The 12,767-nt window shown below is 41.2% G+C and overlaps 1 protein-coding gene and 1 non-coding gene across 13 annotated transcripts in view; both read right to left on the minus strand.

The window, feature by feature from the left end:
• Positions 1–12,767, minus strand: part of Stau2 (staufen double-stranded RNA binding protein 2) — a 281,249-nt gene that overhangs the window by 228,847 nt on the left and 39,635 nt on the right. The gene's annotated exons all lie outside the window — the stretch shown is intronic.
• On the minus strand, positions 3,119–3,282 carry LOC121827783 (U1 spliceosomal RNA). The gene has a single exon (XR_006070079.2). It is a non-coding gene; the product is annotated as a U1 spliceosomal RNA (small nuclear RNA).

Raw genomic sequence — 12,767 nt, forward strand, 5'->3', positions numbered from 1 at the left:
ATCAGACCCTGAAATTCTGTCTCCAACATGAACTCTCCTCAACAACACCCATAAGCATCTAATGACCCACTGGGCATCTCCACAATATCAGGGAGTCAAGCAAAACATTATATTTTCCACTCTAGCCCCATCACCAGTTCATACTCCAGAATGTTCTCTCTATTATTCTCCCAATAGGTCCAGTTCAAAAACTCAATAGCCTCTTCACTTTTCCTTATATATCCAGCTACTCAAGAATATGCCAAGTCAGTAGTATCCATGGAAATAAAAGAACAGAGATTTTGGAAAAGCACATAGAAGAAATATAGTCCACTCTGGACTGGATATTTGTGCTCCACCCCCCACCCCACCCCACCCCCCCACCCCCGCTCTCATTCCTACATTGAAACCCTAATACTGGACGTGATAGTACCTGGGAGGTAGATAAAGTCATGGAGAACCTGCACTGTGTTGGGATATGGCAAAAAGGCTGCATCTTCAAGGTAGAAAGAGGCTCTGACCAGGAAATTAATTAACACTACCCAAATCAAACTATTTCTCCAACTCTGGAACTATGAAAAAACAGATTTCTCTTGTTTAACCCATCTTGTCAATGAGACTGTTAAAAGAGGCTGAACAAAAATAGTTTGGAAAATTCACTAAACAGCAGCCAGAAAAGGAAACAAAAATCATTTGAAGAAATATGGCTAGAACTCTACTTTGATGAAAGATATAAAATATAAGTGATGTTTTGAATGAGAATGTCCCCATGGCTCATTTACTTGAATGCTTGGTCTCCATTTGGTGGCACTGTTTCGGAAGGATTGGGAGGTGTGGCCTTGCTGGAGCAGGTGTGTGACTGGGGTGGGCTTTGAGGTTTCAAAAGCCCATGCCATTCCCAGGTAGCTCTCTCTGGGCCTCGTACTTGTGGATCAAATGGAAGCTCTCAGCTGCTGCTCTAGAGCCTGACGGCTGCCATGCTCCCCACTACAATGGTCTTAGACTTACAGCCCTCTGGAGCCCTGAGCCCAGAAATTAACTTTCTTTTTGAAAGAAAGCTTTTCTAAGTTGCCTTGGTCATGGTATTTTGTTGCAGCAACAGAAAAGTCACTAAGAAACAGCTGGTGCCAGCAGCGGGACACAGCTGTGAAATCCTGGCCATGCTGGGTTGTTTGGAGGAGTGTGTTAGACTCTGAACGAGGAAAAAGGTTGAACACCGTGAGCGCAGCTTAATGGGCCAATCTAAAAGGAGCTTGAAGATAACAGCGCTGAGAGCAATGTGGACTATGGAGCCCAGCTCAAGAGGTTTCAGAGGGGAACAATATTAGGAGCTGGGCTAGAGATCACTCTTGTGATATTTTGCCAAAGAATGTGTTTGGTTTTTGCCCTGGTCTAAGAATCTGCCTGAGGCTAAACTGGAGTTCTGGACTAATTTCACTGCCAGAAAAGATTTCAAGACAGGCTAATATCAACTCTGTTGCATGGTTATTAGTAATCACTCCTACGCAGGTCTACAACAAAAAGAGAGCAAGCAGGAAAAAAACTGGAAAATGTATAGTTTTGGGAGAAAAAGAACACCAGGAAATTTGATGTTGAAGCCTTGGTTTGTGCTAGAAGAAATAAGGAAAAATGGAATAAAGGGAGCAGTGTCCTCAGGACAAGACCCCACCCAGCTAATTTGGGGGGGGGGGGGAATAAAACAGGCCTACAGAATTATCTGTTCCTAGAGAGCAACAACAAATCAAAACTAATGCAAACATGATTCAAGGAGTGGGCTGGGTTCCAACCCAGGGAGGCAGCAGAACCTGGCAGCATCACCCATGTGGTTCTGGCCTTAGAGTTAAAAGGAGTCAGGAGTCTAAACAGACCTTGCACTCTTCCTCTGTGGTTAAAAAAGCTGCAGGGGCCAGGGGTGTGGCAGGGGAGTCCCTGCATGGAGACTCAGAGAGGCCACTATGAGAAGCTGTGAAAGCGAAGCCTGGATGTACTGGAGACCCCAGGAGGCTGGAGGTATCAGAGCTGTGGGACACCTGCCAAGGAAAACTGCTAACAGGAATGGGACCAGCCCAAGAGAGAAGTAACTGACAGTCAACAAACTGCAAAGAGTTGGAGACCTGAGGAACTGTCCAAGCCTTTGATGACAGACAGAGAGATACAGGATCTAGAGTTTGCCCTCCTGGGTTTCTGTCTTGTATTGGTCCAGTATTTCTTCACTATGCCCCATTTCTCCCTTCTGAAATGGCCATGCATACTCTGTGCCAATGTATGTTGGAAGCATGTAATTTGGTTTTTGCTCTTACAGGGGGTTACAATTAAAAGACTGCCTTTAGTCTCAGAAGAGACTTTGGAATTTGGATTTTTAAACTGTGTTAAGACTTTGAAACACTATGGAGTCTTTTGAAGTTGGACTAAATCCATTTTGCATTATGATATGGCTATAAGCCTAAGGGGCCAAGGAATGGAATATGGTGGTTTGAGTGAAATGGCCCCATAGGCTCATCTCTTTGGTCCTCAGGTGGTGGAATTGTTTGGAAAACTTTAGTGTGGCTTTACAAGAAGAGGCATATCCCTGTAGATGGGCTTCATAGCTCCTTCTCTCTGCATCCTGCTGTGAATCAGACGTCAGCTATGGCTCCAGTGCTCTGCCTCCCCGCTGCCATGCTCCCCACCATGACGGTCATGGACTACAGTCCTCTGGGATGCTGAGCCCCAATTAAATGCTTTCTTCTGTAAGTTGCTTTGGTTGTGGTGTTTTGTTACAGTGACAGAAAAATAACTGAGACACTATATATTCAAGAATCTCAACCATTGCCAAGCAAGACAACTAAAAGAGACCTGTACCAATACACACTACACAACACTACATAAATGAACTGTACCTCTCATCAACCAAACAAGCAACCTTGGAGAAGGGAACATCTTCATTTCCAGAGTTATTACCTTACAATATTAAAATTGTCCAATTCTCAACAAAAATTGTAAAGCACACATGCATGTGTGTGCCATACAGCCCATTCACATGGAAGATAACTAACAAAAACAAGTCCCTGGTAGTGAAGACACTAGACATACCAAAGACTTAAACTGACTGTCTTTTATTGTCTTTATTTATTATTATTATCATCATTATTTTATTTTTATGGGGAAAGCATGAACACAGTCCCCCATGACCACAAATTATACAATCAAGTTTCCCACATTTGGGGAAATCGCAGAGATTAGCACATCTGTAGTGCAATAGATAAGCCTTACCCTGAGAAAATCACCTTCATGACCATGGTATCTCCCCTGTCAGGTAAGTATTAAAAGTTAACTGTCTTAAGTATGCTCCAAAAGTGAAGGAAATTACTTAAAAAAAAAAAAAAAAATAAGAGAATCCCAGCACTTGAGAGACAGAGGCAGGCAGATCTTTGTGGGTTTGAAGCCAGCCTGGTCTGCAGAGTAAGTTCCAGGACAACCTGGGCTGCACAGAGAAACCTGTCTTGAAAAACAAAACAAAAAAACTAAGAGAAAACAATGAATGAAAATGTAGGGAATATTAATTATAAAAAGGTACCAAATAGAAATTGGGGGGCTGGAAAATAAGGAAATTTTAAAATTCTTAGAAAACTTCAACAACATACTTGACTAGGGAGAGAAAAGAATCAGTGAATTTGAATATGACACAATTAAAATGACCTAGTCTGAGAAGCAAAAACAACGAAAGAAGAATAAACTATGTATCTATAATCCGAATGGGGAGAGGCAGGCAGGGAAGTGACTGTAAACTGTAGAACTTCCTAGTCCACCTGGCAAGCTTGAGGCCAATTAGGGTTTCATAGCAAGATTCCATCTTTTTAGAAAAAAAGAGGATGGAGGAGGGGGAAGGGATGAGAAAAGGAACCGTAGACAGAGAAGTAGACAGAATCTAAGGAACCTGTAACAACTGACTCACAAAAATCTCACAGAAGAAAAAGAAAGGGGAACAAAAAACACTTAAAATTTATGGCTAAAAAGTCTGTAACTTTGATGAAAGACTGTGAACCTACATATCTAAGAATTTCAACAAATCCCAAGTGGAATAAATTCAGAGAGCTACACTAAAACACACTATATTCAAAGCAGTGAAAGACAAATTGAAAATCATGAGAGAAGCAAAGCCAGACATGTTGGCACAAACATGCAATCCCAGCATGCTGAAGGGTGAGGCGGGGGATCAGAATTCTAAGGCTAGCCTGGGATGTACAGCAAGATCCTTTCCCCAGGGCAGGGAAGGTGCAACCAATCAGATAACAGATCTTCTAGAAGAGATGCTCCATGAGACTGGCAGGTTCTCCTCAGAAACCATGGCAACTAGACAGTAAGGGAGGATAATATATTTACAAGGCTAAAGCGGGGGAAAAACACTCAACCAAGAATTCTATAGTGAACAAACCACACTTCAAAAACGGAGCAGAAATTTAAAAATTAATCAGAAAGTCAAGGAAGTCAGGTGCTAGTAGCTGACAAGGCATGATGGGAAAAAAAATGACCTTCATGCTGAAATCAAAGAACAGTAGTTGGTAACTCAAACATATATAAAGAAATATAGGGTTTCTAGTAAGGCAGAACAATACCTAAATATAAAAACTGTATTGTTGCTTTGTAACTCCACTTTGTTTTCTATGACATAATGGACAATCGCATGAAATTATAAACACACTGGTTTATAGAGTGAGTTCCAGGACAGCCAGGGCTACACAGAGAAACCCTGTCTCGAAAAAACAAAAACAAACAAACAAACAGCTCTTGTATAAAAGCTGACAGGGATGTAAACTATCTTCAAAAGCAACATCTTAGCACGTTAAACTTACATCAGCCACACCCTACCGATCCCAAATTACCACCAAGAAGAGAAAAGAAAATACATATTCCTACTAAGACATGTATACAGATGTTCAAAGTATTATTATAATAGCAAAAAGATGAAACCAAACTATCCATCAACCCGTGAATTTTAAAGAGTGCTACATCCACAAAGGAACATTCAACAATGAAAAGAAAAAAATACTGATACACAGATACACATAAACATGAGCTCAAAGTGACTGTGCTCAGTGGAAGAAGTAAGAGCACATACAAATAAGGACACTGATGAAAAGTTGTAGAAAAAGAGCTGTCATCGTTGGTTAGAGAAAACACAGACCCTAGCTGCCTAGGGTCTCAGGTGCAGGAGAAACTTTGGTGGACACTGGAAATGTTTGGTTTGTTCACACAGACATAAATGCAGCATGAATACTTCTGATGCAACTTAAGTTCCCAAAGCAAACAGGACTGCACTGAAGCAGAACAGCAGTGTCTCCATCTTTCTGCCTCTCTTCTCCCTGCCGTCTCTCTATCCTAGACCTCTCTTCCGCCATCCGCATTCCTTTTGTATTTCCACAGCAACTGTCCATACAAAATAACTATTTTATTTATAACCATTTCAATCTTACCTGAGAATATGGATTCCAAAGGCACAGTCTATAGTTCAAAGTCCTCAGGCATCCTAATTGTATTTTCCCAAATGATGAAATAGAAAAACCCTATGTATCAAATCTAAACCCTGGGACAGATGTCAGGTGTGGTGCTGCATGCCTGTAAAACTCTAGCATTTAGGGGGCTGAGGAAAGAATCCCAAGTTCAAGGCCAGTCTGTGAGACCCCATCTGAAACAACAAAAAGCAAACACAAAAATCGTACACTATAAAATATGGAACACTTTACAAGACAAATAATTCTATCTTCAACTAACCGATATCAGAGGACAGTGGGAAAATGGAAAGGAAAGAATATTAACAAATAAAAGAGACATAATCTAATGTGATCCTTGCTTGGGTCCTATTTAAACAAAGCAAATGTAGAACGATACCTGTGAGTCAACAGAGAAAAGGCAAACAGGGACCACACACCCTGCAACGTTTAGTGTTATTCATCCACTGAGTGCAGCAATAGTATGCTATTTTTTATGCTCATCAGATGAATAGCAAAGCACTCACTGGCAGGCATGCTCTTCAAGAAGCCTAATGGAGCCAGGAGCAGTGGTGCACACCCTGTAACCCTGGCACTGGACAGGCAAGGGCAGAAGGATCATTGAGTCTGGGGCCAGCCTGTGCTGTACAGTGAGTGCCTGGTTCAATATTTTTAAAGATAAAGTTAAAATAAAATTAAAACCTCCATACCACTATAAAAAGAGCTAAGTAAAATAATCTGAGCAAGATATTGGTAATATGGGCATGCTACCATGTATCCGTCATCAATGTTTTATAACTTAATTTTTTTATTTTTTTTATTTTTGAGATTATCATATAATTATATCACTTTCCTTTCCTTTTCCTCCCTCTAACCCCTTCCAAATACCCCTTCCTTTCTTTCTTTCAAATGTATGGCCTCTTTTGATTAACTATAACTTAAAGTTTTTGAGAAAAGGTTCATAATACCATGAGACTGAGCTTCTAATGGTATTAGATGTATCTCATTTCATCCTATTTCAAGATTAATTAACAGTGGCTATCACATAGGAAATACTAAATGGACCTTTTCCCAAAATTGTTTAGTCCTAAAAATCACGAGCAAGCCAGGCAGTGGTGGCACATGCCTTTAACCCCAGCACTGGGGGGCAAGGAGCTTCTGCTTGCAAGCAGGCAGATCTCTGAGTTCTAGGCCAGCCTGGTCTAACTCTAGGACAGCCAATCAACACAAAGAAATCCAGTCTCAAAAAAAGACGGGGGGGGGGGGGGGGGGCGGGGGGAGAGGAAAGAAAGAAAAAGAAAAAGAAAAACAAACAAAAAAGAATTGCAAAATAAATCACTAGCAAGTAACTAAATTATCTGGATGCCTCAGCATTACCATGATCCTTAGTTACAATCCAAGGGGTCTTGGGAGAGGGATGGGTGTGTGAAGAACTTGCTGCACAAGCATCAGAACCTGAGTCTTGACCCCTAGAACAGTATGTAGAAGCTGGGTGATAAAGAGCAGAGACAGAGGAGTATGTGGCTTGCTGGCCAGCCAGACCAAAACAGCAAGTTCCGGCTTCAGTGAGAGACCCAGTCTCAGAGAACAAGGTGAAGAGTAAGCAAGGAAGATAAGATGTAGTTCTCTATTCTCCTTAGGTACATGCGCAGTGAGCATGCCTGCACACCACATGCACACATGCATACACCACACATACTAAATAATTATCTTCTTTAAGGAATGGTCAGTCCACTCTATCACACTATCAAGGCATTATATCTCTCGGCTCACTGATTTAAAAACATTTTTCATTAATTGCTCAATGCCACACGCTGGCAATACAGGACTAGGATCAGATTAGCAAATGCAATCAGGATTTTGAAAATCAAGATGACAACTTGATTTCAAAGCCACTGGGTGAGGAGGCTGGAGGCATGTCTCAGCTGTTAAGAGCATGAGAGGTCTGAACAGAGGGCCTGGGTTCAGCTCCCAGCTCCCATGAGGCAGCTCCCAAACCTAAGTAACTCCAGTTCCGGGGCTCTGATACCAGGTCTGCACATGGTGCAGACATACATCCAGACAAAAGCTCACGAATATAAAATCAACAAATCTAGAGGAGGAGGAGGAAGAGGGAGGCAGAGCCACTGTCTGAGGTGACACCGATCACAAAGCAATGCTGTTCAGAGTGCCAGCAACCTGCAGCTCTGTCACCCTGACAGCTCATCAAGACACAAAGAGAAGGACAGCAGCTTCTTCCGACAATGGGTCTCTACTCCAGACACTGCAGCCGCCTCCTCGGATGGGAGGAACGCCATACGAGCCCGAGGGCTACAGACAGGTATGAAGACTATACAGCAATGTTGTAACAACTCACACCAATATAAGGCACAATAAGTCAATTACCATAAAGAATGGAACACTGAAGGGATGAGGTAAACATCAACGTGATTTTTATTCAGCAATCATATATTAGGGTTGCCTTAAGACGGGGGCTGGAGCACTCTGGAGGCAGAGGCAGGCCTGGTCTACAGAGCTAGTTCCAGGACAGCCAGAGCTACAAAGAGAAACCGTGTCTCCAAAAAGGGGGGGGGGGGGCTGGGGGCCATAAAGATGGCTTAACAGTTAGGAGCACTTACTCCTCTTCCAAAGGACCTGGGTTTGGCTGTCAGGGCTTCTGACCTCTATGGTCACCAGGCACGCATGTGGCGCACATACATATATGTAGGCAAACACTCTTCCACACATAAAATAAAACATTTTTAAAGTTGCCCTAAGTTGCTCAGATTCTATAATACTCAATGGAAAATTAAATTAGGTAAAAATTAGGTAGGCCACTTTTTCCCATCAAAATGAATGGGAAGACCACATGTACCGGGAGATCTTAACCTCTGGCAGTATCTCAACTCTGACCACAAAACTGAATCATTTCAGAGCCTCAAAATCCTGAGGTGTGGGTCTGAGACCATTTAGATCAGAATTTCTATTGTGCATACAAATAAACACAAGATAATTGATATACCATTCATTAGTTAATGTCCCAAGAAAACTATGAGTCAGGACTAGGTTTAAATCTTTCTTGATAATCATTTCTTTCATTAAAATATATTTTATATGACTGGTAGACATGTGTGAATGACTGAAGACAAGCAGGCTTTCCATAAAGAGACCGAAACAGCCAATTAATTAATAAAAGCTGAATCCATAAATACCATGTTTCATTCAAGAGCACAGCAAGTGATCAAGGACCTCCATATAAGACCTGATATCCTAAGGCTAGAGAGATGACTCAGTGGTTAAGAGCACTGGCTCCTCTTCCAGAGGACCCACAGCACCTACAAGGAAGTTCACAACTGTTGGTAACTCCAGTTCCAGGCAATCCAATGTCCTCTTCTGGCTTCCATAAGTACCAGGCATACATGTGATATATACAGACATACATGCAGGCAAAACCCCATACACGAACATTTTTTTAATTTTAATAAAAATAAAAAAGCCCTGATACCCTGAATCTGTTAGAGGAGAAAGTAGGAAATACACTTCAACGTGTAGGCTCAAGAAAGAACTTCTGAACAAGACCTCCATTGAGCAGGCATTAAGGCCATCACTGACAAATGGTCCTCGCTGAACTCAATAGCTTCTGTGCAGCAAAGAACACCATTATCAGAGTGAAGAGTCAGTCTGCTGAATGAGGGAAAAAAAAAAAAAAACATTACCAGCTATATATCTGACAGAGGGTTAGAGTCTAGAATATACAAAGAACTTTTAAAAACTAAAACCAAGAAAACAAACAGCCCAACTGAAAACTAGGCCATGAACTATCCAGAGCTCTCAAAAGAAAAAATACAAATAGCTGAGAAGCTTTTAAAAATGTCAACATCCTTAGCCATCATGGAAATGGAATTAAAACTACTCTGAGATTTTTATCTCCCCCAGTCAAAATGACTAAGATTAAAACATCAACAAGAATAGAGGCAACAAATGCTGGTGTGGATGTAGGAAAAGGGAAGAAAACAAACACTCACAGCTGATGGGAGTGCAAACTGGTGCAGTCATTATAGAAGTCAGTGTGGAGGCTTCATAGCAGGCTAGAAGTAGATATGCCCCGCAAACCAACTATTCCACTCCTGGGCATATTCTCAAAGGGCTTTATATCCTACTACAGAGATACTTGCTCACCTATACACACTGCTGCTCTATTCACAATGTCCAGGAAATGGAAACTGCCTCGATGTCCATCAACTGATAGATGAATAATGAAAACGTGGTACATATATACAATGGAGTATTTTTTCATCTATAAAGAACAATGAAATTCTCAAGTAAATGGATGGACATAATCACTCTGAGTGAGGTAACCAAGATCCAGAAAGACAGATGCCAAACATTCCCTCTCATATGTGGATGGCTGTTTTTAATCTTTCCACATATGTGTTTAAACTGGAGGAACCAATCAGGAAAGCAGTAAGAAGCTAAGGGGTCATCTTAAGAGAAAGGGGGTAGAACAAAGGTGGTATGAAGGGGAGATGGGAAGAATGGAAGAGTAAGTGCTAAGGGGAACCAGGGTGGGAGGAAGGGCAGGGTACTGGAGAGAGTATATGGAGGGACAACTAACACTAAAGACCTACAATGCCACACAGAAACTACTACTGTAGAAGCTTCCTAAAATACATGCATCTGTATATATAAAAGTATTTTTAATGGAGTTATCCTATAATGGAGGATAATGGCTCTTCCAGATAGGCTGTATTAAAAATCCCAGTGCCTGGGATGGGTCATCTCTTTGTGAATTCAGTCAGTGGGATCCACAGATACCCCCTCAAATATTATAGACTATTGCCAATGCTCTTGGTTACCTCCAGAACCTGATGGTAAGACCCTATTGCTGAAGACACCACACATTTGAGTCAAAGAACATGGAAAAATCAAGCTGGTAGAAACCTGGAAACTTCATACCTAGTAGGTAGATTTCATACTGCTAGAAAGTTCTATGCATACTATTGGGGGAGAAAAGTCATCAACAATCTTACCCACCTAGGAACCCTACAAGCTACAATAAGGACTGCCCTGGCAAGATAACAAACTGGTGTAATAATGGCACGAACGTTATGTAAGTAACCAGACACTTACTGGCTGGATTTAAGGCCTGCTCTACAATTCAACACTCCTGCATGGTACACTTGAATAGGACAAAAACCCGTGGCTAATTAGATCACAGGCCCCAGAGGAGCATCTAACTATTATTCCACTAAGTGGGCATAGCATTAAGCTACCCCTTAGTTCTTATCTTTATATGTATAGCTACGTATTTTGCTCAACCCACATAAAAGAAGCTTCTTTTTGAGTAGATGGTGATTAACACAGAGGCCCACAACTGGTCGACATGAAGAGAACAGATTATAGAGTGCTCAGCTCTGAAAGGGTCATTTATGTCACGCCTCCTGCTTTCAAGGTTTAGGAATCATCGAGGAAGAGGGAAGGAAAGATTTCAAAACAAAAGAACCATGGGGGAATCAGAGTCATGCAATGTTTCTTGGTAGCCAGGCTTCCTTTACTGGACATGGACAGTGGGGTTTAGAGCAATCTGGCTCTTTTCTCCTGCCATAACACCAACAGTCCCCTTAACTAAAACCAAACATGCACAAGCCTCCAGTAAGCACAGAACTAACTCTAACACCCACAAGACATCACAAGTCAGTCAGCATGCCCTGATCACAGTGTTTCTATTCCTGCTAAACTCGAGCTGCTTCAAGGAGAGTGATCATAGGAAATGTAAGTTTGAGACCTAGAAATCTTTCAGTGAATGACTGGAAACATATCTGTACTACAGACTAACTAAAAATATAGGCAGGATCTTTTCTTCTGCTAGAGATCAAATCCAGGGCTTTGTGCATGCTAGATAAGGACTCCACCACTAAGCTAGATCCCACAACCCTAAGCCAAGGTCTTAAAAACAAACTTGAAACTTTGATTATTTCTATGAAAGGAGTTTTGGATATTTTTCTTCTTGCTGGTAAAATACCCTGACAAAAGAAACTTAAGAAAGAACAGGTTTGGGGCTCACAGTTGTAGAGTAGAGGGCATCACAGTAAGGAAGTCCTGGCAACAGGAATTTAAGGCAATTAGTATCCAGCCAGGAAGCAGACTGAAGGCTAGTGCGTAATTGGCCTCCTTTTTTATTTTTTTTTATTTTTCATTTTTGGCGTCCAGGTCCCAAACCCTATAGGGTGGGTCTCCCCACTTCAGTTAATCTAATCAACAGGATCACCAAAGCTACCTTAAACAAAGTAAACTCTTACAAGTGTGCCTAGATGCTGGCCTCCCAGGTGATTTTTTTTGAGTTGACAGTCGATACTAACCATCACAAAAGGAAGGCATCAGTTTTATTCCATGTTTTAATGGATACGCTGAATTATTCCAACACTCCTTACTTTACAGATCTCTATTTGTGTATGAACACATAAAAATTATTTCCACTTCACAGTATTTTTACTTTTTTTTCTTGTTGGTATTTGGAGATACAGTTTCACTATGTAGCCCTGGCTGTCCTGGAACTCACTCTGTAGACCAGGCTGGCCTCAAACTCAGAAATCCACCTGCCTCCTGAGTGCTGGGATTAAAGGACTGCCCCACCACTGCCTGGTTCAGTGTTTTTACTTTTAGTTTACAGAACCTTTAAATTTAAAAGGATCACATTCAAATACCAAAAATTCTACTACAAAAATAGCAACTGCAAAGTTCTGAAACACTTCTTTGGTTTAAGAATAACGATGATTGGTTAGCTGGATGCAGCGGCACACATCTGGAATAGCAAACACAGAGGTTAAGACAGGAGGCCCACAAGGTCCAGGACAGCCTGGGCTATGTAGGAAAAGAGGAGGAAAGAAAGGAGAGGTGAAGGAAAAGGAAGGAATAATAAGATTTTAACAATTAAAAAAGGGAACAAACACATACTCTTAATATGCATGTAAAACAATATTTTTTAAATGTTAGAAAAAGATCAAAAATATAATTTTTAAATATTTTTTCTTCCTTAAATTTGTCTTCCTTAATAAACTTAGAACAATGAAAAAACTGAGCAACAAGGTTGCTTTCTTTCTTTCTTTTTTTTTTTTTTTTTTTTTTTTTTTTTTTTTTTTTGGTGCCTTTCCTGTAACTTGATCTGTAGACCAGGCTGGCCTCCAACTCACAGAGATCCGCCTGCCTCTGCCTCCCGAGTGCTGGGATTAAAGGCATGCACCACCACCGCCCAGCACTTAAATATGATTTTCCTTGTTACTTTTTGTTTTTACTTCTTATAGCACTGAGCACTGAACTCCCAATCTCACATGTGCTGGTCAA

The sequence above is a fragment of the Peromyscus maniculatus genome, chromosome 2 (assembly GCF_049852395.1).
Source record: "Peromyscus maniculatus bairdii isolate BWxNUB_F1_BW_parent chromosome 2, HU_Pman_BW_mat_3.1, whole genome shotgun sequence".
In the NCBI taxonomy this organism is placed as follows: domain Eukaryota; kingdom Metazoa; phylum Chordata; class Mammalia; order Rodentia; family Cricetidae; genus Peromyscus; species Peromyscus maniculatus.